Here is a 25,608-nt window from a genome sequence, read left to right on the forward strand (position 1 = left end):
CCCAAATACAATGACTTAAATAAGAGATGGAAATTCATTTCTCTTTCATGTGATGGTCCAGAGGTGAGTAGCCCAAAATTGGTAGGGCAGCACTTCTATTCTCACCACTTCACATCAGTCTCTGGGTCTTCCATAGCTATTCTATTTCCCTCCATTTGCCATTCAGAAGGCATACTGCTTCTTTATAAAAACTTGATCCAGAAGTTTGCATATATCACTTCCACTTGTATTCTGTTGTCTAAAACCTAATTATATGGCCTTACTTATCTACAAGGAGAGGCTAGGAAATATAGGCATTGGTGCTAAAACTCAGTGATGTCTATTAGCAAAGAGAAGAAAAGAAGAGTGGATACTGGGAAAAAATTACCAGCCTCTCCCATAAGAGGGAAAGATATTATAGGCACAGAGAACTCTGAATACGCAAAGGCATAAGAGATCATATCATGAAAAGAACTATAGCAGCAACATAGTATGTCTGTAACATAGGGGAATGAATGTAACAGAATAGTAGAAGATGAGACTGGAGATTGCAGACAGTGGTCAGACCATGGAACACCTTGTTACTAACTAAGGAATTTGGACTTTGTCCTGAAGATAGTGAGGAGTCACTGAAATATTCTAAGCAGAGGAGTAACAAAATTATATTTTTTCTCCCTATCATTAACTATTAACTTCCCCTTCTTTGAAGACACCATCGTTCCTGCCCCTCTCCACCCTGCAGCATGAACAGACAATCTTGAGGGAGGAAGCAGGGGTGGCTGGCCTGAGTGGCTGTAGGGGACTAGAGGTGCAGTGAGACACCTCAGGTAGCCACCAGCTTGACTTTCTCTTTTTTTATTCAATTCTATTGGGATATATTCACATACCATAAAGACCATCTGAAGTTATATAATCACTGGCTCACAGTATCATCATATAGTTGTGCATGCATCCCCATGATCAATTTAGAACATTTTCATTGCTCCAGAAAAAAAAAAAGTGAAATCCAAGTCTTCCTATACTGATTATCCTCCCCTATTATTGACCCATAGTATTGAGGTAGTACATTTGTTACTGTTGATAAAAGAATATTAAGATATTACTGTTACTTGTAGTCCATAGTTTGCAATAGGTACATTTTCCCCATAAAACCCTCTATTATTAAATCCTTGTAATAGTGTCCTATATTAGCGCTACTTCATAGAAATACTTTTTTATATTTGTACACAGACATTGTCCACCACAAGATTCACTGTTATACATTTCATGTTGTAATCTCCAACTTGCCTTCTGGTGATATACATGAGTCTAAACTTCACCTTTCTACTACATTCACGCACCATTTGGCATTGTTAATTATTCGCAGAATAATGTGCTACAGTCACCTCTGCTCATTTCCAAATGTTTCAGTTCAACCTAGTTAAACATTCTGTATATATTAAACAGCCACTCCCCATTCTTTAGCCTCATTCTATGTTCTGTTAAGCTATATTCTATATTTTATGTCTGAGTTTATATATTATAATTAGTTCACTATCAGTGATATCATACAATATTTATTTTTTTGATTCTAGACCTATTTCACTTGATGTAATGTCCTCAAGTTTCACTCATGTTGTCACATGCTTTTGGGACTTCATTCCTTCTTACTAGTGAATAATATTCCATTGTGTGTGGTGTGTGTGTGTGTGTGTGTATATATATATATATGTATATATATATATATATATGACATTTTGTTTATCCATTCATCTCTTGATAGACAGTTAGGTTGTTTCCATCCTTTGACAATTGTGAATAATGCTGCTATGAGCATTGGTATGCAAATATTTGCTAACATTCCTGCTTTCAGATCTTCTGAGTATATCCCAAGTATCGGGATTGTCAGGTGATAAGGCAACTCTATACTTTGCTTCCTGAAGACTCACCAAATCATCCTCCACAGCAACTATACCATTTTACATTCCCATCAGCAGTGAATAAGTGTTCTAATTTCTCCACATCCACTCCAATACTCATAGTTGCCTGCTTCTTCAGTAGCAGCCATTCTTATAGGTGTGAGTTGATATCTCATTATTATTTTTTTAAATTGTGAAATATAACATATAGTACAAAAAAGCAATAAATTTCCAAGTACATTTTAACAAGTAGTTATAGAACAGATTTTAAGGTTTGGTATGGATTACAGTTCCACGATTTTCCATTTTTTCTTCAAGCTGCTCCAAGATACTTGTGACCAACAGAAATATCAATGTAATTCAGCAGTCATACTCATTTGTTAAATCCTATCTTCTCTGTTATACTCCTCTGTCTCTTTAAATAACATATATACATAAAAGCAATGAATTCCAAAGTATAACGCAACAGTTAGTTATAGAACAGATTTCATAGTTGGGTATGCGTTACAATTCCACAATTTTAGATTTTTATTTCTAGCTGCTCTAAGGAACTGGAGGCTAGAAGAAATATCAGTGTAATGATTCAGTACTCATATTCATTTCTTAAACCTGACCTTCTCTGTATAACTCCACCATCACCTTTGATCTTTCTCCCACTCTTTAAGAGTATTTGGACTATGCCTATTGTAACATTTTCATGTTGGAAGGGTCTGTCAATAGTATGGGATAGAGGGATGGAACTAGTTGATATTCTGGAAGGACTGGCACCTCTGCATTTCAGGACTTATCTGGTCCAGGGACCCATCTGGAGGTTGTAGGTTTTAGAAAGTTAACCTAGTGCATGGAACCTTTGTAGAATCTTATATAATGTCCTAGAAATTATTCTTTAGGATTGGCAGGAATGGTTTTGGTTGGGGGTTGGCAAGTTGTGATAGGTAGCAATGTCTAACTGAAGCGTGTGTGAGAGTGACCTCCAGAGTAGCCTCTCAACTCTATTTGAACTCTCTCAGCCACTGATACCTTATTTGTTAAACTTTTTAAACCCTTTTTGGTTAGGATGGCATTGTTGATCCCCTGGTGCCAGGGCCAGGCTCATCTCTAGGGGTCATCTCCCAAACCAAGGAGACTTGCATCCCTGGATGTCATGTCCCATGTAGGGGGAAGGGCAATGGTTTCACTTGCAGAGTTGGGCTTAGAGAGCGAGAGAGGCCACATCTGAGGAAAAAAGGAGGTCCTCTAGAGGGGACTCTTAGGTATACCTATCGGTAGGCTAAACTTCTCCACTGTATACATAAACCTCACAAGAGCAAGCCTCAAGATCAAAGGCATGCCTATTGATTTGGGTGTCCCTAATGTTTGGCACAGTGTCCGGGGCTTCCCTAGTGGTAAAGTTTAATAGTTCCATAATTTTCCTCCCATCCCCCAAGGAACTTTGCCAATAGTTTTTAATTATCTAGTTAATATACTCTGGTAAGTATCCAGGCATTACATTAAGCTATACAGGATTAAAGACTTTCAATCTTATCCCGGGCTCCCTGTGTTTGGATTGTTTAAATGGTCTCTTCAGACACGTTGAGTTAGATTATGTGCTACAGAAAATTTAGGCTCTGGACTTAATAAAACTTCCTTCTTTTGGTCTCAAAGAGTAGATGAAGTTCTAAAATACAGGCAATGTCTTCCTTACCCCTGTATTCTGATTTACCTTAATCCTGACCCTATTGGCTTCATTGTTATCTCTGAATACTAGGATATACATATATAAAACAGTCCCCCAAAATCCCGAAATAACAATTACCACTCCAGACTAACTATGACTGCCATAAGAGCTTGCAATCTAGGACCCAGTTTTCTTATAGGTATTTTCTAAATGAGATCATGATCATTTAATTTTCCTTTATAATTTGTTAATGTGGTGTTTTATATAAATAGATTTTCTTGTTTTGAGCCATGCTTGTATACCTAGAATAAAAACCACTTGGTAATGGTGTATAATTCTTTTAATATGTTGTTGGATTCTATTTGGAAGTTTTTTATTGAGCATTTTTGCATCCATATTCATTAATGAGATTGGTCTGAAGTTTTCTTGTAATATCTTTATCTGGCATTGGTATTAGAGTAATGTTGGCTTCATAGAATGAGTTAGGTAGTGTCCCCTCTTCTTGAATTTTTTGAATTAGTTTGAGCAGGAGTGGTATTAATTGTTCATGAAATGCTTGGTAAACTTGCCTGCGAAGTCATCCAGTCCTGGGCTTTTTTTTGTGGTAAGTTTTTGATGATTGACTCAATCAATCTCTTTACTTTGTTGAGGTCTTCTGTTCCCACTTGAATAAGTGTAGGTTGTTCATGTGCTTGTAGGAAGTGGTGCATTCCATCTAAGTTTTCTAGCTTGTTGGCATACAGTTGTTTATAGTAACAAGTTAAGATGGTTTTTTTCCTTTGGGGTCTATGTAATGCCCCACTCTCATTTCTGTTTTTACTCTCTTTTTGTCTGTGTCAGTGTAGCCAAGGGTTTGTCAATTTTATTGATCTTGTCAAAGAACCAACTTTTGGTTTTATTGATTCTTTCTATTGTTTTTTATTATCTATTCATTAATTTCTCCTCTAATCTTTGTTATTTCTTTCCTTCTGCTTGCTTTGGGATTAGTTTGCTGTTCTTTCTCCAGTTTCTCCAGCTGTTCAGTTATGTCATTCATTTTAGTTCTTTGTTCCTTTATAATGTAGGTGTTTAGGGCTAAACTCTCAGCACTGCCTTTGCTGTATCCCATAAGTTTTCATATGTTGTATTCTCATTTTCATCCTTCTTGAGATATTTATTGGTTTCTCTTACAGTTTCTTCTTTGACTTACTGATTGTTTAAAAGCATGTTGTTTAACATCCATACATTTGCATATTTTCCTGTTCTAGATTTGTTACTGATTTCTAGATCATGCCATTATGATCAGAGAAAACACTTTGCATCATTTCAATCTTTTAAAATTTATTAAGACTTTTTTTTGTCCCAGTATATGATCTATCCTGGAGAATGTACCATGAGTACTTGAGAAGAATGTATATCCTGCAGTTTTTGGATACAACGTTCTATATATGTCTGTTAGTAACAGTTCATTTATCACATTATTTAGGTTCTTTGATTATTGGTTCTCTGTTTAGATGTTCTATACATTGAAGAGAGTGGTGTGTTGAAGTCTCCCACTATTATGGTAGAATCTATCACTCCCTTTTTTTTTTGAGTAAGTAACTTACTGTATGACTTTATTTCGTATTATGCAAATATTAATCAAACATCCAGGTGACAAGTAGTATAAAGCAAATTCTCTAAAGAGATTACAAGCATAGTTTCTCAGATTTGTGTGCATCCAAGAATTAACTTCGAGGTTTGTTGAAAATGCAGATGTACTGGCCAAATCTTAGATTCTAATTGACTAGGTCTGGGATGGGGTTTAGGAATCAGTAAATGTTGAACCACTTCAATGGATATGATTCTTGAAACTCTATAGGAGCTCAGTTGCAGTTTGTATTACTTTCTTTTAATGGAGTTTTGAGGGCAAAATTTTCTTTACTTTCATGATGAAAAGCCTTTGAAGGATTATGATGGTATGCATATTTCCTCCTTGTTTTGTTATGAGTATGTTTCTATTTATACATAAAGAAAATACCTTGTTTTCTTCTTTTCATATGACATAAGTTGTATTGTTCATGTTATAGTGTTTGAGTTATAGGATATCAAGTTTAAGAGTGAATGTCACCTGGGGATGCAAGGGTAGTTCGGTGATAGAATTCTTGCCTGCCATGCAGGAGACCTGAGCTCAATTCCCAGTCCATGCGCTTCCCCAAAGACAAACAAACAAACCAAAACCAAACAAAAAAAATTCAACACAATGGTGCTGCAATAACGGGATACTCACATGGAAAAATAATGAAATGTGACCCCATCACACAGCACACACAAAAAAGAGTGAATGTTAACCCAAGAACTTGCACCTATCCTGGAAAGATTTATGCATTTCTGGTTGTACACAGGATAGTTGAGTATTGTTAGTCAAAACATAGGTCTGTTATTGTATTCTATTTAGCGATTAAGTATGGTTTAAGGTGATGTGTATAGCTGCCAAGTTGACAAGGAGTGGACTGTGATGGTTAGGTTCATGTGTCAATTTGGCCGGGTGATCTTGCCAGGTGGCCTAACCGTTACTGCAAGGACATTTTGTGGGCTGGTTAATAAGCCAGAAGTCTGGTTTATTAAATCATCAGTTATTTGATTGCATCTGTGGCTGATCACATCTATGATCAACACACCTTTTGCCAAGACTTTGAGGAATAAATTTGTTAGACTAGCTCCATTGTCCCTAAAGAGCTCTCCAGTTCCCCTTCTCTGTAGGTCAGATGTTGCTGTGGGAACTGCTGTCACTGAGCTGGAATCCTTAAACACAATGGGGATGATCAGATCCCAAGTTGGCAGAAGCCATGTGACAACACTTAATTGCCATAGACAAGGTGGGCATGTCCACCCTAATGGACAGCAGACTCAGAGCAGTAGTCAGAATAATCTGACTTGCTAAGACTTATGGCATTTGCTAGTAGATCATGAGATATCTAGAAGTAAAATAGTTGGGTAGTCTACTAAATTCTTGTTTGAGCTGTATAAGCAGAAGAATTCTAGGTCAAGTGAACAGGAGTCTAACTTGAATTACAAAAACAGCTAGTTAGGGCCCCATAATTAATTCCCAGATATAAGACAGTTTACAGACCCAGAGCCCCTTGAATGAGGGGAGGGAGGTACCCTTGGGGAAGGACCCTGCTACACTGCCACACATTTATATTATGAACCTTCCTTTCACCAAGGGCCTTTTACCAGCATTAGGGAAAAGGAAATGATTAGATATTTTGTGGGTTACTAGACAGTGGCTCAGAGATGATGCTAATTCCAGGAGACCCAAAATGTCACTTTGGTCCACCAGTCAGATTAGGGGCTTATGTAGGTCAGGTGATTGTTGGAGTTTTAGCTCAGGTCCATTTCATAGTATTTCCAGTGGGTCCCCACATCCATTCTGTGGTTATTTCCCCTGTTCTAGAATGTATAATTGTAATCGACATACTCAGCAACCGGCAGAATTGGTTCCCTGACCTGTGCAGTGAGGGTTATTATGGTAGGAAAGACCAAGTGGAAGCCACTAGAACTGCCCCTACCTACCAGAATAGTAAAACAGAACCAATACCGTATTCCTGGAGGGATTGCAGTGATCAGTGCCACTCATAAGGACTTGAAGGATGCAGGAGTGGCGCAACTACTCTCCTATTCAGCCCGCGTGGAGAACAGATAGGTCTTGGAGGATGACTGTGAATTATGGTAAACTTAACCAGGTAATGATTCCAATTGCAGCAGCTGTTCCAGATGTGACATTGCCTGGTACCTGGTATGCAGCTATTGATCTGGAAAATGCTTTTTCTCAATAGATGTTAATAAAGACCACCAGAAACAGTTTGCTTTTAGCTGGCAAGGCCAGCAGTATACCATCCCTGTCGTACCTTAGGGGTATAAAAACTCTCCAGCCCTATGACATAAACTTGTCTACAGGGAGTTTCATCAGTTTCCCTCCCACAGAACTGGTCCATTATAGTGATGATATCATGTTGATTGGACCTAGTGGGCAAGAAGTAGCAAGTACTCTAGACTTATTGGTAAGGCATTTGCATGTCAGAGGATGGAAGAAAATCCCACAAAAATACAGGGTCCTTCCTTCTCAGCGAAATTTCCAGATGTCCAATGGTGTGGGTCATGTCGAGATACCCCTTTTAAGGTGAAGGATAAGTTGTTGCATCTGGCCCCACCTACTACCAAAAAAGAGGCACAGTTCCTAGTTACCTCTTTGGATTTTGGAGGCAGCATATTCCTCATTTGGGTGTGCTACTCTGGCCCATTTACCGTGTGACCAGAAGAGATGCTGCTTTTGAGTGGGGACCTGAACAAGAGGAGGCACTGTGACAGGTCCAGGCTTTATGCAAGCCGCTCTGCCATTAGACCATATGTCTGGGAGATCTAGTCATGCTAAAAGTGTCAGTGGCAAACAGAGATGCTGTCTGGAACCTTTGGCAGGCCCCTATAGGACAATCTCAATGCAGACCCCTAGGATTTTTTATTTATTGATTTATTTGCATGGGCAGGCACTGGGAATCAAACCCGAGTCTCTGGCATGGCAGGCGAGAATTCTGCCACTGAGCCACCATTGCACCACCCCAACCCTTAGGATTTTGGAGTAAAGCTGTACCATCCTCTGCAGATAACTACTCTCCTTTTGAGAAACAGCTTTTGCCCTGCTACTGGGCTTAATAGAGACTGAATGCTTAACCATGGGCCACCAAGTAACCATGAGAATTGGGTTTCCTATCATGAGCTGAGAGTTGGCTGACCCACCAAGCCATAAAGTTGGGCATGCACAACAGCACTCCATCATAAAATGGAAATAGTATATATGAGATAGGGCTTGAGTGGGTCCTGAAGGCACAGGGAATTTACATGAGGAAGTGGTCCAAATGCCCATGGCCTCCATTCCTGTCACATTAGCTTCTCTTTCCCATCCCAAAGCTATGGCCTCTTGGGGAGTTCCTTGCAGTTAGTTGACAGAGGGAGTGAAAACTCAGGCCTGGTTCACAGATGGTTCTGTGCGATATGCAGGGACCACCAGAAAGTGGTCAGCTGCAGCACTGTAGCCCTTTTCGGGGATTTCTCTGAAGGACAGTGGTGAGGGGAAATCCTTCCAGTGAGTGAAACTTCAAGCAGTGTACTTGGTTGTTCATTGTGCTTGGAGAACTGGCCAGAAGAGGTGCATTTGCATACTGATTTATGGGCTGTTGCTAATGGTTTGGTTGGATGGTCAGTGACTTGAAGAAGCATGATTGGAAAATTACTGACAAAGAGATCTAGGGAAGAAGTATGTGGATAGACCTTTTTGAGTGGGCTAAAAACATAGAAGATATTTGTGTCCCATCTGAATGCTCACCAGAGGGTGACTTCAGCACAGGAAGGTTTTAATAATCAAGTGGATAAGATGGCCCGTTCTGTGGATACCAGTTTACTGCTTTCCCCACCCACTCCTGTCATTGCCCAATGGGCTCATCAACAAAGTGGTCATGGTGGTAGGGATGGAGATTATGTATGGGCCCAGCAACATGGACTTCCACTCACCAAAGCTGACCTGGCCACAGCCACTGCTGAGTGCCCAATCTTCCAGCAGCAGGGACCCACACTCAGTTCCCAATATGGCACCCCTCCCCATGGTGATCAGCCAACATCCTAGTGGCAGGTTAACCACATTGGACCATTTCCATCATGGAAGGGGTAGCAATTTGTTCTAACTGGAATAGACACATACTACAGAAATTCATTTGCCTTCCCTGTACACAATGTTTCCACTAAAACTACTATCCATGGACTTACAGAATAGAATGACTTATCTACCATCAAGGTATTCCACACAGCATTGCTTCTGATCAAGGAATCCACCTTGCAGCAAAGACCCAATTATGGTGCCAACTAAGTGGCAGTACTTTGCCAGGCTGGAAAAGTGTTCTTCAGGAGGTTGTGTATGGTCTGAATCAGTACACTTTATGGTGCTGTTTCTCCCATAGCCAGGATTCATGGGTACAGGAATCGAGGAGTGGAAATAGAAGAGGCACCACTCACTATCTTCCCTAGTGATGTACTAGAAAGATTTTTGCTTCTTGTCCCTGCAACCTTAAACTCAACTGGTCTAAAGGTCTTAGTTCCAAAAGGAGGAGTGCTCCCACCAGATGACACAGCAATGATTCATTCCATTGTACTGGAAGTTAAGACTGCCACCTGGCCACTTTGGGCTTCTCATGCCTCTGAATCAACATGTAAGGAGGGGATTTACTATACTGTCTGAGGTGATTGATCCTAACTATCAAGGGGTGAAGGACTGCAGCTACATAATGGAATTAAAGGAGAGTTTTCCTGGAATACAAGAGATCCTCTAGAGCAACTCTTAGTACTACCATGCGCTGTGATTAAAGTCAATGGAATACTGCAACAACCCAATCCAGGCAGGTGCAGAAACTTCAGGAATGAAGGTTTGTGTCACCCCACCAGGCAAAGAACCATGGCCAGCTGAAGTGTTTGCTGAGGGTAAAAGAAACATGGAATGGGTTGTGGAAGAAGATAGTGATAAATATGAACACCAACCACATGAGCAATTGCAGACATAAGGACTGTGATGGTATGAATATTTTCTCCTTGTTTTGAGTAGGTTTGAATTTATACATAAAGCAAATATCTTGTTTTCTTACTATCATATGACATAAGTTATATTGTTCATGTTATAGTGTTTGAGTTATAGGATATCAAGTTTAAGAGTTTTTGTTACCTAACGACTTGCACACTATTTAGAGAGATTTGGTGTATTTCCTGTTGTATGCAGGACAGTTGAGTATTGTTAGGTGAAACATATGTCTATTATTGTGTTCTATTTAGAGATCAAGTATGGTTTAAGGTGTTGTGTATAGCTGCCAAGCTGACAAGGGGTGAACTGTGATGGTTAAGTTCATGTGTTAACTTGGCCAGGTGATCTTGCCCTGTTGACTAGTCAGCCAAGTGGTGGCTTAACCATTACTGCAAGGACATTTTGTGGCTGATTACATGTATGATCAACTAAGGGTATGTCTTCCACAATGGGAGAAGCCAATAAATTGAATTTAATCCAATCATTTGAAGACTTTTAAGGGATAAGAAAGAACTTTGATTTCTTCTTCAGACAGCCAGCCTCTCCTGGAGAGTTCATTGATGACCTTCAGTAGAGTTTCCAGCTAGTGGCTTGCCCTATGAAATTCGGACCCATGAATCCCCTCAGTTTTATGACACACTTTTATAAAATTCTATATTTACGGATATCTCCTGTTGGTTCTGTTTCTCTAGAGAACCCTGACTAATACAAGGATCAAAGTGCTTGATACTCAGAAGTTTATTCATTTCCTGCTGAAGCTTTGCTCACTTTGTTTTTTCTTAGCAAGCTGAGAGCAGGGTTTTGAAACTTCCAATTTCAGTTTGCTATTTTAATCTTTCAATTTCATGACAGACTTGGTTTTCTACTTTAGATTCTGATGACCCAATAATTTAACATACGAATCAATTCAGTTTTTTTAGCTGTTCCTGGAACACAACCTATTTCTCTGCTTCAGATGCATCCAGTTGTAGGTGAAAGGGTTTTGTTTTATTATATAGTTCTTAATAAAGGAGATACCCTTAATAATTTCCTAAGTTAATTCTGCCATTGTATTTTCATTTCCAGCTTTTCTCTCTTCCAGTTATTTCTTGAAATCTTCACCTTGTTGTATGACTTGATTCTGCAAATCAGTTATATTTTTTCAGAGAAGAAACTGATTTATTTCTTTTCTGCTTCTTTAAGTGCTAATTTGGTCTGCATATCTTGAAGCATCTTCACATATTCTTGGTTACTTCTCTCACTTATTAATATTTGATGTTGATCATCCTCTGCACTTTTTTCAGCCTTGGCTAACTTTTCCTGTAGTGATGAGTTCCCCAACTTAAGATGTTTATCTCACTGGTTATTAATGCTCTATACCTTTCCAGTTAAGCAGTAACATTTCCAAGGTTTTCCACTGTGTTCTCATAACCTTCCTGCGCAACCAGGCTGGCCTGAGTATGAGCAGCATTGCTTTTATCCTGTTCAGCTTCTTTCCCTTTTAGTTTTTCTTCTTGAAGTTTTAGTTCTTTAGCTCTAGACTTTGTTTCCTCTTCCAACTGCTTGACCAGACTTTCAGATTGTTCCTCATTTTGCTGTAATTTATCTCATTCATCCAGTGCTTGCTTCAATTCTTCCTCAAAGAAATTCCTCTCTTTAATCATTTCCTCTTGAAAATCCTGTAGTTTCTGCTGAAAATTAGAAGAAATTCCTTTTTTTCTTGCAAAAGTGAATCAATTTCCAAATCTTTTTGTTGCAACTTTTCATGTTCTTGTTTTTCACAAATGAAGTTTTACGTTTTGGACCCCAGCATTTAGATTTTTGTCCCATTCTCTGTCTCTGATGACAAGTCTTCTTTTTCTTTTCCAAGCAGCCAACATCTAGCATTCAGGTCTTCTACTTCTTTAGACAACATTACAACATTTCCCTCGAGAGAATGCTTAAGGCTTAAAATTTCTCTTCCAAATTTTTCACTAACTGGGCAATATCTAGCTGGTATTTTTCCACTTAATCTGATGCACAACTAGTTTCTTTGATGTATTCTAAGAGTTTTTCTTTTTCAATTTTTTCATCAATCTTTTATTTCTTTATATAGAAGCAAGTTTCCCCTCAAGTTCTGCTATTTTCTCCCTGAGATTCCTGAAGATTCTTCTGGGTAACCTGCAGCTTTATCTCAATGCCTTCTTGTTTTGTTATTGTACTCCTCTTCTTTGTTTCTCTTTTATTTCTCAGTTTCATCAACTTGAGGCTTAGAATTTTCACATTCATTTGGTTACCATCTTCAGAAAGCTTAGGTTTTTGTAGTTCAGTAATCCTGGTTAATTCAGTAAGTTGTTTTTCAAGTGAAGCATTATTTGCAGAGAGACTTTTTTCCTGACTGCAGCATTTAGCTTTGCTTCTCCCTTCTCAAATTCAGCTTCGAGATACTGGATCCGCTTGCCCTGAGCATCATGTCTTGCATAAGAATACGAATCTCTTTCTCCAGTATCTTGAAATCTTTATCATTCTTTTACATTTCCTTCTTTGTCCCAAAGTCTTAACTTTTCTTGCTAAAGCAGGTAAGGTATTATCTTTGTCAAAATTAAAGTTTTGTTGAGATTTTTTTGTTTTTGAAATCTTTGAGATTTCTGAAAAATTACAGGACCTTTCTGAAGTTTTAACCTCACAAACACTGGGAGATGGTGCACAACCAGAAGGATCATTGAATCATTTCAGGGGTGCTGTAGGAAATGACATGTTGACAATCAGCTCCACAAACTGAAGCTCATAGTGATCTACTCCCTTCAGTTTTGCCAATGTTTGCCTGATGTACTTTGGGGCATCTTGATTAGGAGCATAGATATTTATGATTGTTCTTTTTCTTATTGACTTACCCTTTTTATTACTATATAGTGTCCTTCTTTATCTCTCTTTTTAAAAAATATTTTTATTGATAACATACAAACGCAAACATTCTTAACATAAAAAAGCATACCATACATGGTGTACAATCGATGGCTCACAATATCATCATGTTACCAGGGGGATTTATACCCCTGGGAGTCATGTCCCATGTAGGGGGGCGAGGCCGGTGGGTTCACTTGCTGTATCAGCTTAGAGAAAGAGAGGCCATATCTGAGCAACAAAAGAACTTCTCTGGAGGTGACTCTTAGGCCTAATCTTAAATAGGATTAGCCTATCCTTGCAGGAATAATTTTCATAGGGGTTCTTTATCTCTTAAAGCATTTTTAATCCATTGTGTCAGTCTGCATCTTTTGAATGGGAAGTTTAATTCATTAACATTCAAAGTTATTACGGTAAAGCAGTTCTTGAGCCAACCATTTTATCCTTTGTTTTTTATTTGTCAGATCTATTGTTTTCTCTCTTTTTATCCTTTAAGTTACCATTACTAATACTCTTCAATTCTGACCCTCCTCTAGACCTCTCTCTCTCATCTTTTCTGTTCATTCAGCTGGACTCCCTTGGTAGTTCTCGTAGAACTTGTTTATTATTGACAAACTGTCTCAGCTTCTGTTAATCTGTGAATATTTTAAGTTCCCTCAGTTTTTTAAGGACATCTTTGCTGGATAGAGAATTCACAGCTGGCAATTTTTATTTCAGAATCTTAAATAAATCATACCACTGCCTTGTTGACTCCATGGTGTTTGATGAGAAATCATTACTGTTTTAGTTTGCTAATGCTGCCAGAATATACCAGAAATGGAATGGTTTTTATAAAGAGGATTTATTAAGTTATAAGTTTATGGTTCTAAGGCCATAAAAATATCCAAACTAAGGCATCCAGAGAAAGATATCTTGACTCAAGAAGAAAGGCTGATGTCTGTCACAGTTGAATGCATGTGGCTGGTGTCTGCTGGTCCTTGTTTGGTTCCATTGCTTCCAGCTCCTGATTCCAGTGTCTTCCTCTCTAACCATCTGTGGGCCTTCTCTTGGCTTCTCCAGGGCAAAACTCTGGCTTCCAGCTTCCTTGGCATCTCATGGGAAGGCCCAAGGTGACATCTCCTGGGCTCTGCATCTTCAAATGTCCATATCTAGGCATCTGCTCTGTCAGCACTCCAAGCATTTCCAAATCTCTATGTCTATGTCAGCTCTGGTTTCTGTCTAGCTTCTCTTGGTTCTCTCAACTCCTGCAATCTCCTAAGGCCTCTGCATTTCCAAACATTTGTGTCTGCAAATGCATCTGCATCTTAGGTTTCTCTGAAATGTTTCCACTTTTAAAGTACTCCAGTAAACTAATTAAGACCCGCCTTGAATGGGTGGGGTCACATCTCCATCTAATCAAAATGTCACGCCCACAATGGAGTGGGTCTATCTCCATGGAAACAATCTAGTCAAAGATTCCAACCTAAACAATAGGTCTGGCCCCACAAGATTGTATCAGGATTGAAAGAAAATGGCTTTTCTGGGGTACACAACAGTTTCAAACTAGCACAGTTACTTAGTCTTGGCTTCCTTTGTATGTGGTGAATTGCTTTTTTCTTGCTGGTTTCAGAATTTTCTCCTTTTCTTCAGCATTTGACAGTCTGATTACTATGTGTCTTTGAGTGAGTATATTAGGATTTATTCTGTTGGGAGTAAATTGGGCTTCTTTGATTTGCATATTTATGCTTTTTATAAGGGCTGGGAAATTTTCAGCCATTATTTCTTTGAATATTCTTCCTGGCCCTTTTCTCTTCTCTTCTTCTAGGACACCCATGATACATATTTTTGTGTGCTTTGTGTTGTCAATAATTTCCCTGAGACCCTGCTCAAATTTTTCCATTGTTTCTCCATTTGTTCTTTTGTCTATTCAAATCCAGTTCATGTATGTTCTAGTTCACAGATTCTTCTGTTTCTGCAAAGTCATACAACAGCAAAGTTGTATATTTTTAATATCATCTACAGTGTTTTCTTTTTAAATCTCCATCATGTCTGTTATTTTCTATGTATTCTTTTAAATTCTTCTTTATGCTCTTCTAATGTCTTCTTAATATCTTTTATCTCTTTATACTCATTTTCTTTCATTTCTTTGAATTGATTCAGGGGATTTGTTTGCACATCTTTGATTAGTTGTTCCAGATTCTGTATCTCCTTCAACTTTTTGATCTATTCCTTTGGGCCATTTCCTCTTGCATTTTAGTATGCCTTTTTATTATTTGTTGATTTCTGGTCATCTGATTATCTTGATGGCTCTGTTCTGAATGTTGCTTTCTCTCTCTTGTCTAGGGTTTAGTTGTTGCCTGTGTTTGTATTAAGGCACTCTCAGCTAAAACTTAGCCAGTGGCATAGACCCACTCCATTGAACCTGGGATAGTGTCTGGAGAGGCTTTGAAGAGAGTTGCATGATTCTCCTGCACTTTCCAGCCTGCCCAGCAGATGGTAATCTTTGGCAACTTAATCATCCTCAGTAGCTGTTTACTTCTGGGAGCCTGGCAGCTTCTGGGTGGGGCTGAAACTGTGGGATTCCTGTGCCCTCTCTTCAAGGGCCAAAATCTAGCTCAGTGTGGGTCTGTACTTGTAGTGGTGGATTCCCTTCAGCTGTCCCAGTCTGCAGCCATCTCCCGGGCAAGGATTGGGCCACCTGCTGCATTTTCTTCAAGAGTGGAGGATGGGTACCAGGACCCACAGCTGGGATTACAGTCTTGGTCCATATTTTCTCAGACTCTTCATCCCACACTGACTTTGGCCTTGAAATATCCTCCCCTTCCCCCCAGGTCCCCAAACAGTCGATTTGAACAGTTTCTGCCTGGCTACTTACTGCTGTTAGGGAAGGTTTTGTGGTTCCCTCCCTGTTCCTCCATTTTGTAAGCTCATCCTTGCTGTCTTTTTGTATTTCACCTTCCCCAGTGGCTTTAGTCCTACGATGAGTCCTTGTGGGGTTGGGTCTCTGTGTCTGAATATAGATGAGTATCTTTCTCACTGTTGTGAGAGATTTTATAATTTCTGTCCCTTATGGGAGATGGAAGGAGTCCCAGCTGCTTACTCTGGGCACTTCCTGAGCTGCATGGGACTGAGTGATGGGGAGGGGAAAGGACCAGCTGGTCCAGGATAGAAGTTTCCTACCTGATATTTTTCTCTTGTTCTACGTGATATTTTTCTCTTTCTTCAAGTCAGCATTTGTAGGATCCTTCTTCAGTATTTACCTTCCTCCAAAGTTCTAAACAAGTGATAATTGTCCTTTTTTTCAGCTGAATCTCTAGGGAGAGGTTTCCGGTATCTGTCTTAACATCACCACATTGATGATGTCCCATAATTAAATTATGAGCTTCGAAAGATTATTTCACTTTCACTGGGGTAGACAGATTAAAGAAAGGGGTGAGCAGGGGAATAGAGAACAGTTAGTAATCAGTGAAAGGAATGATGAGTTTCTGAACTAAGGCAGTGGCAGTGATCGGAGGGAATGAATTAGAGAGAAATCAAGGAAGTACAACTTATAGAACTTGGTAACTGAGTGTGGGATATGAGAAAAGAGGGAGCTAGGATAATAATGCCCAGATTTCTGGCTTGGATATTAGCATTGTTTAAAGGAATAAACAATTATAAGGGGAAAACGAAATGTGTTTTGTTTTGGAAACACTCAGTTTGAGATACCTGGGAGATATCCAGGTGGCAATATTGAGCAGGTAATTAGATATAGTGATGTAGAAATCAGTATAGAAATATGGTAGTACAAGCCTGAGAATGGGTGAAACTGCCCAGAAAGAGACTGAATTTAGATTTGTGTTTCTCCATTAGTGTTCCACCACCTATGCCATGACAGCTAGGGCCCCTGGCATATTCCTTTCAATAACAGTGATTCACCATGGCAGTGATTCTCAACCAGGTGGGATAGAGATGGGCACCTTTTGTCCCCTGGATGAGACTTTCTGAGTTAGAATAAGATCATTAGAAAGCTGAGAATGCTGTACAACATTTAGGGGGAACCAGTAAAAGAGAATGGCCAGTGTTCAGAGAAGTGGGAGTGTCATCTGTCAGAGGAGGCAAAGGGTGAAGCAGTTTTTGAAATGGAATGATCAATTGTGTCAAATGCTGGAATACAGTCAAGGTAAAGATTGAAAAGTACCCATTGGATTTGGCAATGAGGAGGTTAGCGGTGATCATTGTGTGTTTTAGTTTCCCAAAACAAATACCATACAATGGCCTGGCTTAACAACAGGAATTTTTGGCTTATGATTTCAGAGGCTAAAAGACTTGTTTCCTCCTGGGGTCCATGTCTTCTGGCTGTACTGTCTATCTGGCTGTCTTTGGGGATCTTGGCTTTTTAGTCACATGGCAATGCACATGGCTATGTCTTTTTTTTCTTATGGTTCCATTGACTTCCAGTTTCTTCCCATGGCTTTCTCCCTCCATTTAGCTTTCACTCTGCTTATAAAGGACTCAGTAATCTGGATTAAAGCCCAACCTGGCTTAATTGGGTCACATGGTAACTGAAGTAACATCTTGAAGAGATCTTATTTACAATGAGACCACACCCACCAGAATGCACACCAAGATCAGAACATGTACAAACTAGTAGTTGCAATTCAATTCACCACAGTTGGGAAAATAATTATAGAAGTATTGTGTGAAGAAATCAGGTTGAGGAGCAAATAGGAGTGAAGAAATAAAGGCTAAACCCTGGGAAGTGAAGAATAGGATGTGATGAGGATTTCTGACGGGAGACTTGAATTAGTTTAAATGCTTTTGAGAAAGTGGTATGAGAGAAGAGGTGATTGGTGGTAGAAGGTCTTAGGAGCCAGGAAGAGTTGGGATTGGATCCAGAGCACTGCCAGAGGCTTAGAATCTATTTTAGATTCTCCTTAGATTGAAAGGGGAGAGAAAATAAGATAAGATTGTAAGTCTGGATACTGTGAAGCAAAGCCATCTAATTGTCAGGGGGGTATCTACAGTGTGGAATATCACATATGCCTCAGCAAAGTGAAACCTAAATGGGCAAGGGGAAATAATATATAATGACCTTCTCTCCAATAATAACTCATTTTGATACAATCAGAAGAGATTGATGGATGGATGGGTGGGTGCTATCACTGAATATACTAAATATGTATTCTGTTTACTTCCATTAGATTTTTACGAAGTATTTTCAGAAATTCAGTGAAACTGAAAATTATTCTTGGATCCCATCTGTATTTTTGTTATATTCTTATTTGCCATTCCATGTTTATTTTTCTAGACCAGGGTTTCTCAACCTTGGCACTATTGACATTTTGTGGCAGATAATTCTTTGTTGCAGGGTGCTGAATCTGTGCTTTGTAAGATGTTTAGCAGCATCTTTAGCCTTTCCCCACTCTGAGTTGTGAAAATTAAAAATGTCTGTAGACATGGCTAAATGTTCCCTAGGAGGCAAAATTGACCCCAGTTGAGAAGAACTGTTCTAGACCAAAGGGAAAGACCCTGAAAGGAGAGGAGGAAGATTTGTATTAAGTATTTATTTTCATTTCTCAGTTGATTCTCTCAATGGTACTTAAATCAGGTAAGTATGATCCCTATTTGGCAAATGGGAAAATCGAAGCCCAGACAGAATAAGTGACTTATGTAAGATGACACCTGTAATAAGTGATAAAGCTGTGATTTGAACTCAGGTGTGTTAGATTCCTAAATTTAGGCTCTTTCTTAAATAAGAATAAAAAGCATTTGGGACTGCTTCTTGTTACACTTTGGAAACCCTGGGATGACCAAGGTTTGGGAAGCCACCAACGCCACTTATTTAATAGCAAGTGAAGGCTACAGCAGCTATTAGACAGAGATGGGGATTTGGCCACTTGGCTCCTGAATTTACTATTGTCCAGTGTCCACGTCCTCATTAGTCAAATCCAAAGTCAGATTATTTGGGTTTGTATTTGAAAATCTGTCTATTCTCATTTAAAGGTGAAAATGAGATCGTATGGAATTAATTAATATTAATTAGATGCATTACTAAGGAACTGTGGGAATGCTGAAAGTTAAAATTGTTGGTTTTCAGGCTTGATTTCCTTTTTTCTTATAGTAACATCAAAGTCAAGAAAGATAGTTTTGACTTTTTTGACCCAATTGTAAATATGTATCTAGACTATTTTTAAATATGTTTCTGCATGAATGCTTCATTTGGCTCCAGGAAGCTTGAATCAGCTGTGTAAGTTTGGGGTACTTAATATTTTTCTAAAAACATGTTTTGGATCCTGTACTCTAGTAAATCATAAGTTTGTTTTAAAAAATTTTCCAAAAGTTGTCTCCATTTAAAAAAAACCCTTTAATAAAAGTAAAACTTTCACCCTATTAAAATATTATATATTTAGACATATAACTTCTTTTCTCATCAAACAAATGCCAAGATTCCTTTGTACATTGATTAATAAATGGAACTTATCCAGAGAGATAACACATACACACACACACATTTGGGGGATTCCCCCCTTCTTTTCATTTTTATTGTGTCTTAAAAAATCAAAAGAAACTAAAATTTGGTACAAAATTTAAATAATATAGAAGTATATAGAAAAAAAATGTTTCTTTTGACATGCCTCTCTAATCCTATTCATTTTCCCAAAATGACTGTTGAGAATTTATTGTGCATCCTCCTAGACTTTTTTCTATGCTTTCATGAACCTATGTGACTCAAATAAATGTGTGCGTGCACAATCATACATGCATACAGATCTATGTGTTAATTTTTTATTGTAGTAACATATATACAACTCAGAATTTCTGATTTTAACCATCCTCAAGTGTTGGATACATTCACCATATTGTGCTATCATCACCAATATATTACCCAAACTTTTTCATTGCCTCAAAGAGAAACTCTGCACCCATTAAGGAATAGCTCCCCATTCTACTCATTCCCTGATCCATGCTAATTTGTAATCTACTATGTGTCTCTAAGAATTTGTTTATTCTAGGTATTTCATATAAGTGAAAGCATACAATATATGCTCATTTGTGTCTGACTTATTTCATTCCACATATGTTCAAGTTTCATCCGTGTTGCATCATCTGTCAGAGCTTCTTTCTTTTTTATGGCTGAATGATCTTCCATTGTGTGTATATATATTGCTTTTTGTTTATCCATTTGTCTGTTGATGGACACTAGGGTTGCTTCCATCCTTAGGCTTTTGTACAACATTGCTGTACAAATATTTGTTCGCGTCCCTGTTTTTCAAAGTTGAATGTAGAAAGTTCTATATTCAACTTCCTGAGCAGTTGCCAAACTGATTTCCATAGTGGCTACCCCATTTTACAGTCCATCAACAGCTGGTATAAGGGTTCCAGTTTCTCTGCATTCTCCCCAACACTTGTGGTTTTTTTTTCTGGTTTTATGTTAATAGCCATCTTATTAGATGTAAAGTGGTATCTCAATGTGCTTGTGGTTGCATTTTCCTGATGACCAGTGATATTGATACTCTTTTCATCTACTTGCCATTTATCTATCTTCTTTAGAGAACTATCAGTTCAAATCATTTGGCCATTTTCAATTGAGTTGTCCTTTCGTTGTGGGGTTGTGGCAGTTTCTTATCTATTCTGAACATTAAACCCTTATCAGATATGCAGTTAGAAATTATTTTCTCCCATTCTGTAGGTTGATTTTTATATAGAACAGTAATTAAATTAAAAAAAATTAATTTAAAAAATGTAAAATGGACTGTTTCATATATTTTTCTGTAAACCTATAAAAGTAGGTTTACAGAAAAAAATCATGCAGAAAATAGTTTCTACATAACCCCCCCAGTTTTAACTATTATTAATATTTTGTATTAATGTACCATTGTTTCAAATGATGAAACAAAATTATTAACTATAATCCATGAGTTACATTAGGGTTCATTCTTTGTGTTGTACAGTTGTATGGATTTTTAATTGTTTTGTTTTGGGAACATATATACAACCTAAAATTTTCCATTTTAACCTATATGATTGAGTGGTGTCAATTACGATAGCAGTATTATGCTATCATTACCACCATCCTATACAAAAACTTTTTGATAATGCCAAACAGAAACTCTGTACTAATTAAGCCTTAACTCCCCATTCTACCCCCTCCTTGGCCCCTGGTAACCTATATTATAATTTCTGAGTTTATGAATTTTCATATTCTGATTATTTCATATAAGTGATATCATAGAATATTTGTCCTTTTGTTTCTGGCTTATTTCACTTAACTTGCTGTCTTCAAGGTTCATCCATGTTGTAGCACGTATCAGAATTTCATTGCTTTTTATGGCTGAACAATATTTTATTTTATGTATATACCACATTTTGCTATCATTCTTCCATTCATGGGGTACTTGGGTGCTTTTATGAAAATTAGTTGCAAATATCTCTTTGAGTCTCTACTTTTAGTTATTTGGGATATATACCTAGAATTGGGATTGCCAAGTTATATTGTAATTCTATGCTTAACTTTCTAAGGAACTACCAAACCTTTTCAAAGCAGCTGTAACATTCTGCATTCCCACCAGCAGTGTACAAGGGCTCCTTTCTTTCCACATTCTTGCCAACACTCATTCTTTTCCAGTTTTTTGATAACAACCATTCTAGCGAGTATGAGATGGCATCTCTTTGTGGCTTTGGTCTGTACTTCCCTAATGGCTAATGATGTTGAGGTGCCCGTCATGTGCCCATTGACTATTTGTATATCTTCTTTTTGGAGAAACGTGCGCTCAAGTCCTCTTCCCATTTTTAATTGAAGTTTTTTTTTTATTGTTGAGTTGATAGAGTTCTTTTTATATACAACACATATATAGTTTGAAATTATCTTCTCTCACTCTGCAGGTTATGTTTTCACTTTCTCGATACTGCCCTTTGAGGTACAAAATTTTTAATTTTGATGAAGTCCATTGTATATACATTTTTTCTTTTTATCCTTGTGCTTTTGATGGCATATCTAAAAAAATCACTGCCAAATTGGAGGTTGTGAAAATCCCCCCCCCATTTTCTTCTAAGAGTTTTATAGTTTTAGCTCTTATGATATGATCATTGATTCATTCTGAGTTAATTTTTGTATGTGGTATAAGGTTGGGGACCAAATTCATTACTTTGCTTTGGGATACCTGGTTTTCCGAACAGCATTTGTTGAAGAGACCATATCTTTCCCACTTAATATACTAGACAACCTTGTCGAAATTTAGTTGGCCGCAGATGTATTGGTTTATTTCTAAACAGTTAGTTCTGATTCAATGGTATGTATGTCTATCATTGTTCCAGCACCACACTATTTTAATTTTTGTGACTTTATAGTATGTTTTGAAATTGGGAAATTATTAGTAAAATGCAAATTAAAATCACATGAAGTAACACTACACACCTGTTGAAATGACTAAAATTTTAAAAATATATTGACCAGATCACGTCATTTAGAACATATTTTCCTATTCATTCATATAAAGAATTTGTTATTTCCCTTGAGGTTTCTTCTTTGATCCAGTGATTATTTAGGAGTGTGTTGTATAATTTGCATACATTTATTTGTTTCAACTAATGAAATGAGATTATCATAATTATATTATTAACTATAGCCCATAATTTACATTAGAGTTCACTCTTTGTGTAAAGTGTTATGGTTTTTATTTTCCTGTAACTTATAAAAACCTAAAGTTTACCATTTTATTCACTTTCAAATATTTAAGTCAGTGGTATTAATTACATTTGCATAGTTGTGCACCTATCACCATCATCCACTGTCAAAATGTCCCCATCACCCAAAATATAAACTACTGACCAATTAACTATTAACTTCCGATTTCCCATCCCCACCCCCACCCAGACCCTGGTAACCTGTGTTCTAGTTTCTGACTTTATATGGATTTGAATATTATTCTTATTTCTTATGCGTGAGATCATATAATATTTGTCCATCTGCATCTGTCTTATGCAGATAAACATTATATTGAGAGAAATGTGATGTTTTCAAGGTTCATCCATGTTGTAGCATGCATTGGAACTTCATTTCTTTTTACAGCTGAATAATTTTCAGTTGTACGTATATAGCACATTTTGCTTATCCATTCCTCTGTTGAGGGACATTTGGTTTGCTTCCTCCTTTTGGAAATTGTAAATAATGCTACTATGAGCATCAGTGTGTTATTCCTAGGTATTTTATTCTTTTGGATGCTCTTGTGAATCTACTTGTTTTATTTTAATTTCCATTTTAGATTCTTCTTTGCTGGTATATAAAAACACAACTGATTTTTGAGTGTTTTTCTTGTTGCCTACAAGTTTACTGAGTTTGATTTTTAGCTATAGTAGTTTTCTTGTGGAAGAAGAATTTAAATTTCTGTATAAAGAATTATGTCATCTGTGAATAGAGTGATTTACTTCTGCCTGTCCAATTTGGATGCCTTTTTTGTCTTGCCTCATTGCTCTTGCTAGAACTTCCTGTACAATGTGGAACAGCAGTGATGAAAGTGGGCATCCTTGTTTTGTTCCTGAACTCATACGGGAAAGCTTTCAGTCTTTCCCTATTGAGTATGATTTTAGTAGTGGGTTTTTCATATATGTCTTTTATCATGTTGAAGAAGTCCCCTTCAATACCTAATTTTCTATGTGGGTTTTTGCATTTATGTTCATAGGGGAAATTGGTCCATAGATTGTTTTCTTCTTTGTCTGCTTTGGTATCAGAGTAATGCAAGCCTCATAGAATGAGTAAGGGGAAGTTCTGTCCTCTTAAATTCTCAAGAGTTTGAGAAGAATTGGTGTTAATTTTTTGAACGTTTGGTAGAATTCACCAGTGATACAATCCAGTCTTTGGTCTTTCTTTGTTGGGAGTTTTAATTACTAATTGACTCCCTACTTGTTATAAGCCTGTTGATATCTTCTCTTTTTTCTTGAGTCAGTTTAGAGAAGTTATGTGTTTACATGTTTCTCCATTTCCTGTAGTTTATATATTTGTTCATAGTATTATTTTATAGTCCTTTTAGTTTCTTCAAGATCAGTAGCTGTGTCTCCATTTTCATTTTGGACTTTATTTTCATCTTCTCTCTCTTTTTTGTCAGTCTAGCGATAGGTTTTTCAATTATATTGATCTTTTCAAAGAACAACTTTTGGTTTCATTGATTTTCTTTATTGTTTTTCTATTCTCTATTTTATCTATTTTCTTCATTCTACTAAATTTATGTTTAGTTTAGAAAACTTTTTCCAGTTCCTCAAGATGTGAAGTTAGGTAACTGATTTGATAACTTTCTTCTTTTCTTTTTAAATATTGTCATTTTTCCTATCAGTTTCCCTCTGATTACTTCCTTTAGTGCATCCCATAGACTGTTATTTCTAATAATGTTGATCATCTTTTCATATGATTATTTGCCATCTATATGTCTTATGTGGTGACATATTTTTTTCAAATAGTTTGCCCATTTTTATTTTATTGGGTGTTTCTTCTCTTATTATTGAGTTCTTTATGTATTCTTGATACAAGTCCAGTGTCCTTTAAAATAGCACAAGATTTTAAATTTGAGGTTTAATTTACTGATTTTTGTCTTTTATGAATCATAATTTTGGTGTTGTATCTAAGGAATCTTTGCCTAACTCCAGTTCACTGAGATTTTCTCCTGAAAGTTTTATCCTTTTAGCTTTTACTCTTAGGTTTATGCTTGGTTTTGAGTTGCTTTTTCTGTATGGTGTTAAAATATGGATTAGGTACATTTTATTGCAGATGGATTGTTCCAGCACCAATAGCTATCCAGATGATCCTTATTTTCTCTTTGTAAATAATCACCGTTGTAAAAATCAGTTGTTCATATATTGGTGGGCCTATTACTGAACTTTCTGTTCTCTTCCATTGATGTATTAATCTATCTCAATGCCAATACCATACGATCTTAATTATTGCAGCTTTATAATAAGTCTTGTATCAGATAGTGTTAGCCTTTCAAGATTGTTCTTATTTTTAATGGTTTCTTTGGCTATTATTACCTCACTTTCATTTCCCTATAAATTTTAGAATTCGCTTCTCAATTTCTACATAAAAGCTTGCTGATTTTGGGATGGTGTTCAATGTCCATCTCAATTTGTGGAGAATTTACATCTTAACAATAGTGAGGTTTTCTGTCCATGAACAAAATATGTGTCTCTGTTTATTTAGGTTTACTTAATTTCTTTCAACAATATTTTGAAGTTTTAGTATACAGGTTGCGCATCTTTTGTTTGATTTTCTCTAAGTCTTTCACATTTTGATGACATAATACATGGTTTTATATTTTAATTTAATCTGAATACTTGTTTGTTTTGTATAGATGCACAATTGTTTTTGTTTTTCGCAACTGGTTTTTGAATATCGATTTTGTAGTCTGGATCCTGGCTAAACTCATTTATTAGTTCTAATAGCTGTTTTGTAGATTGTATTGGATCTTGCTGGATAGGTGATAATGTTCTCTATGAATAAAGATGGTTTTACTTCTTCCTTTCCAATCTAGATGCCTTGTATTTCTTTTACTTTTAATATTGTACTATCTAGAAACTTCTGTACAATGTTGAATAGCAGCAGTAAATGGACATATTTGTCTTAATTCTGCCCTTTGAGGGGAAGCCATTAAATCCTTCAAAAGTAACTGTAATCTGAGCTGCAG

At 37.2% G+C, this 25,608-nt stretch overlaps 1 protein-coding gene and 1 pseudogene across 2 annotated transcripts in view; one reads left to right on the forward strand and one right to left on the reverse strand.

Moving 5' to 3' along the window:
• OPHN1 (oligophrenin 1) overlaps window positions 1-25,608 on the forward strand; it is a 528,296-nt gene that overhangs the window by 456,739 nt on the left and 45,949 nt on the right. The window lies entirely within an intron of this gene.
• On the reverse strand, window positions 5,379-12,829 carry LOC143670119 (hyaluronan mediated motility receptor-like; annotated as a pseudogene).

The sequence above is a fragment of the Tamandua tetradactyla genome, chromosome X, assembly GCF_023851605.1.
Source record: "Tamandua tetradactyla isolate mTamTet1 chromosome X, mTamTet1.pri, whole genome shotgun sequence".
Classification (NCBI taxonomy): Eukaryota; Metazoa; Chordata; class Mammalia; order Pilosa; family Myrmecophagidae; genus Tamandua; species Tamandua tetradactyla.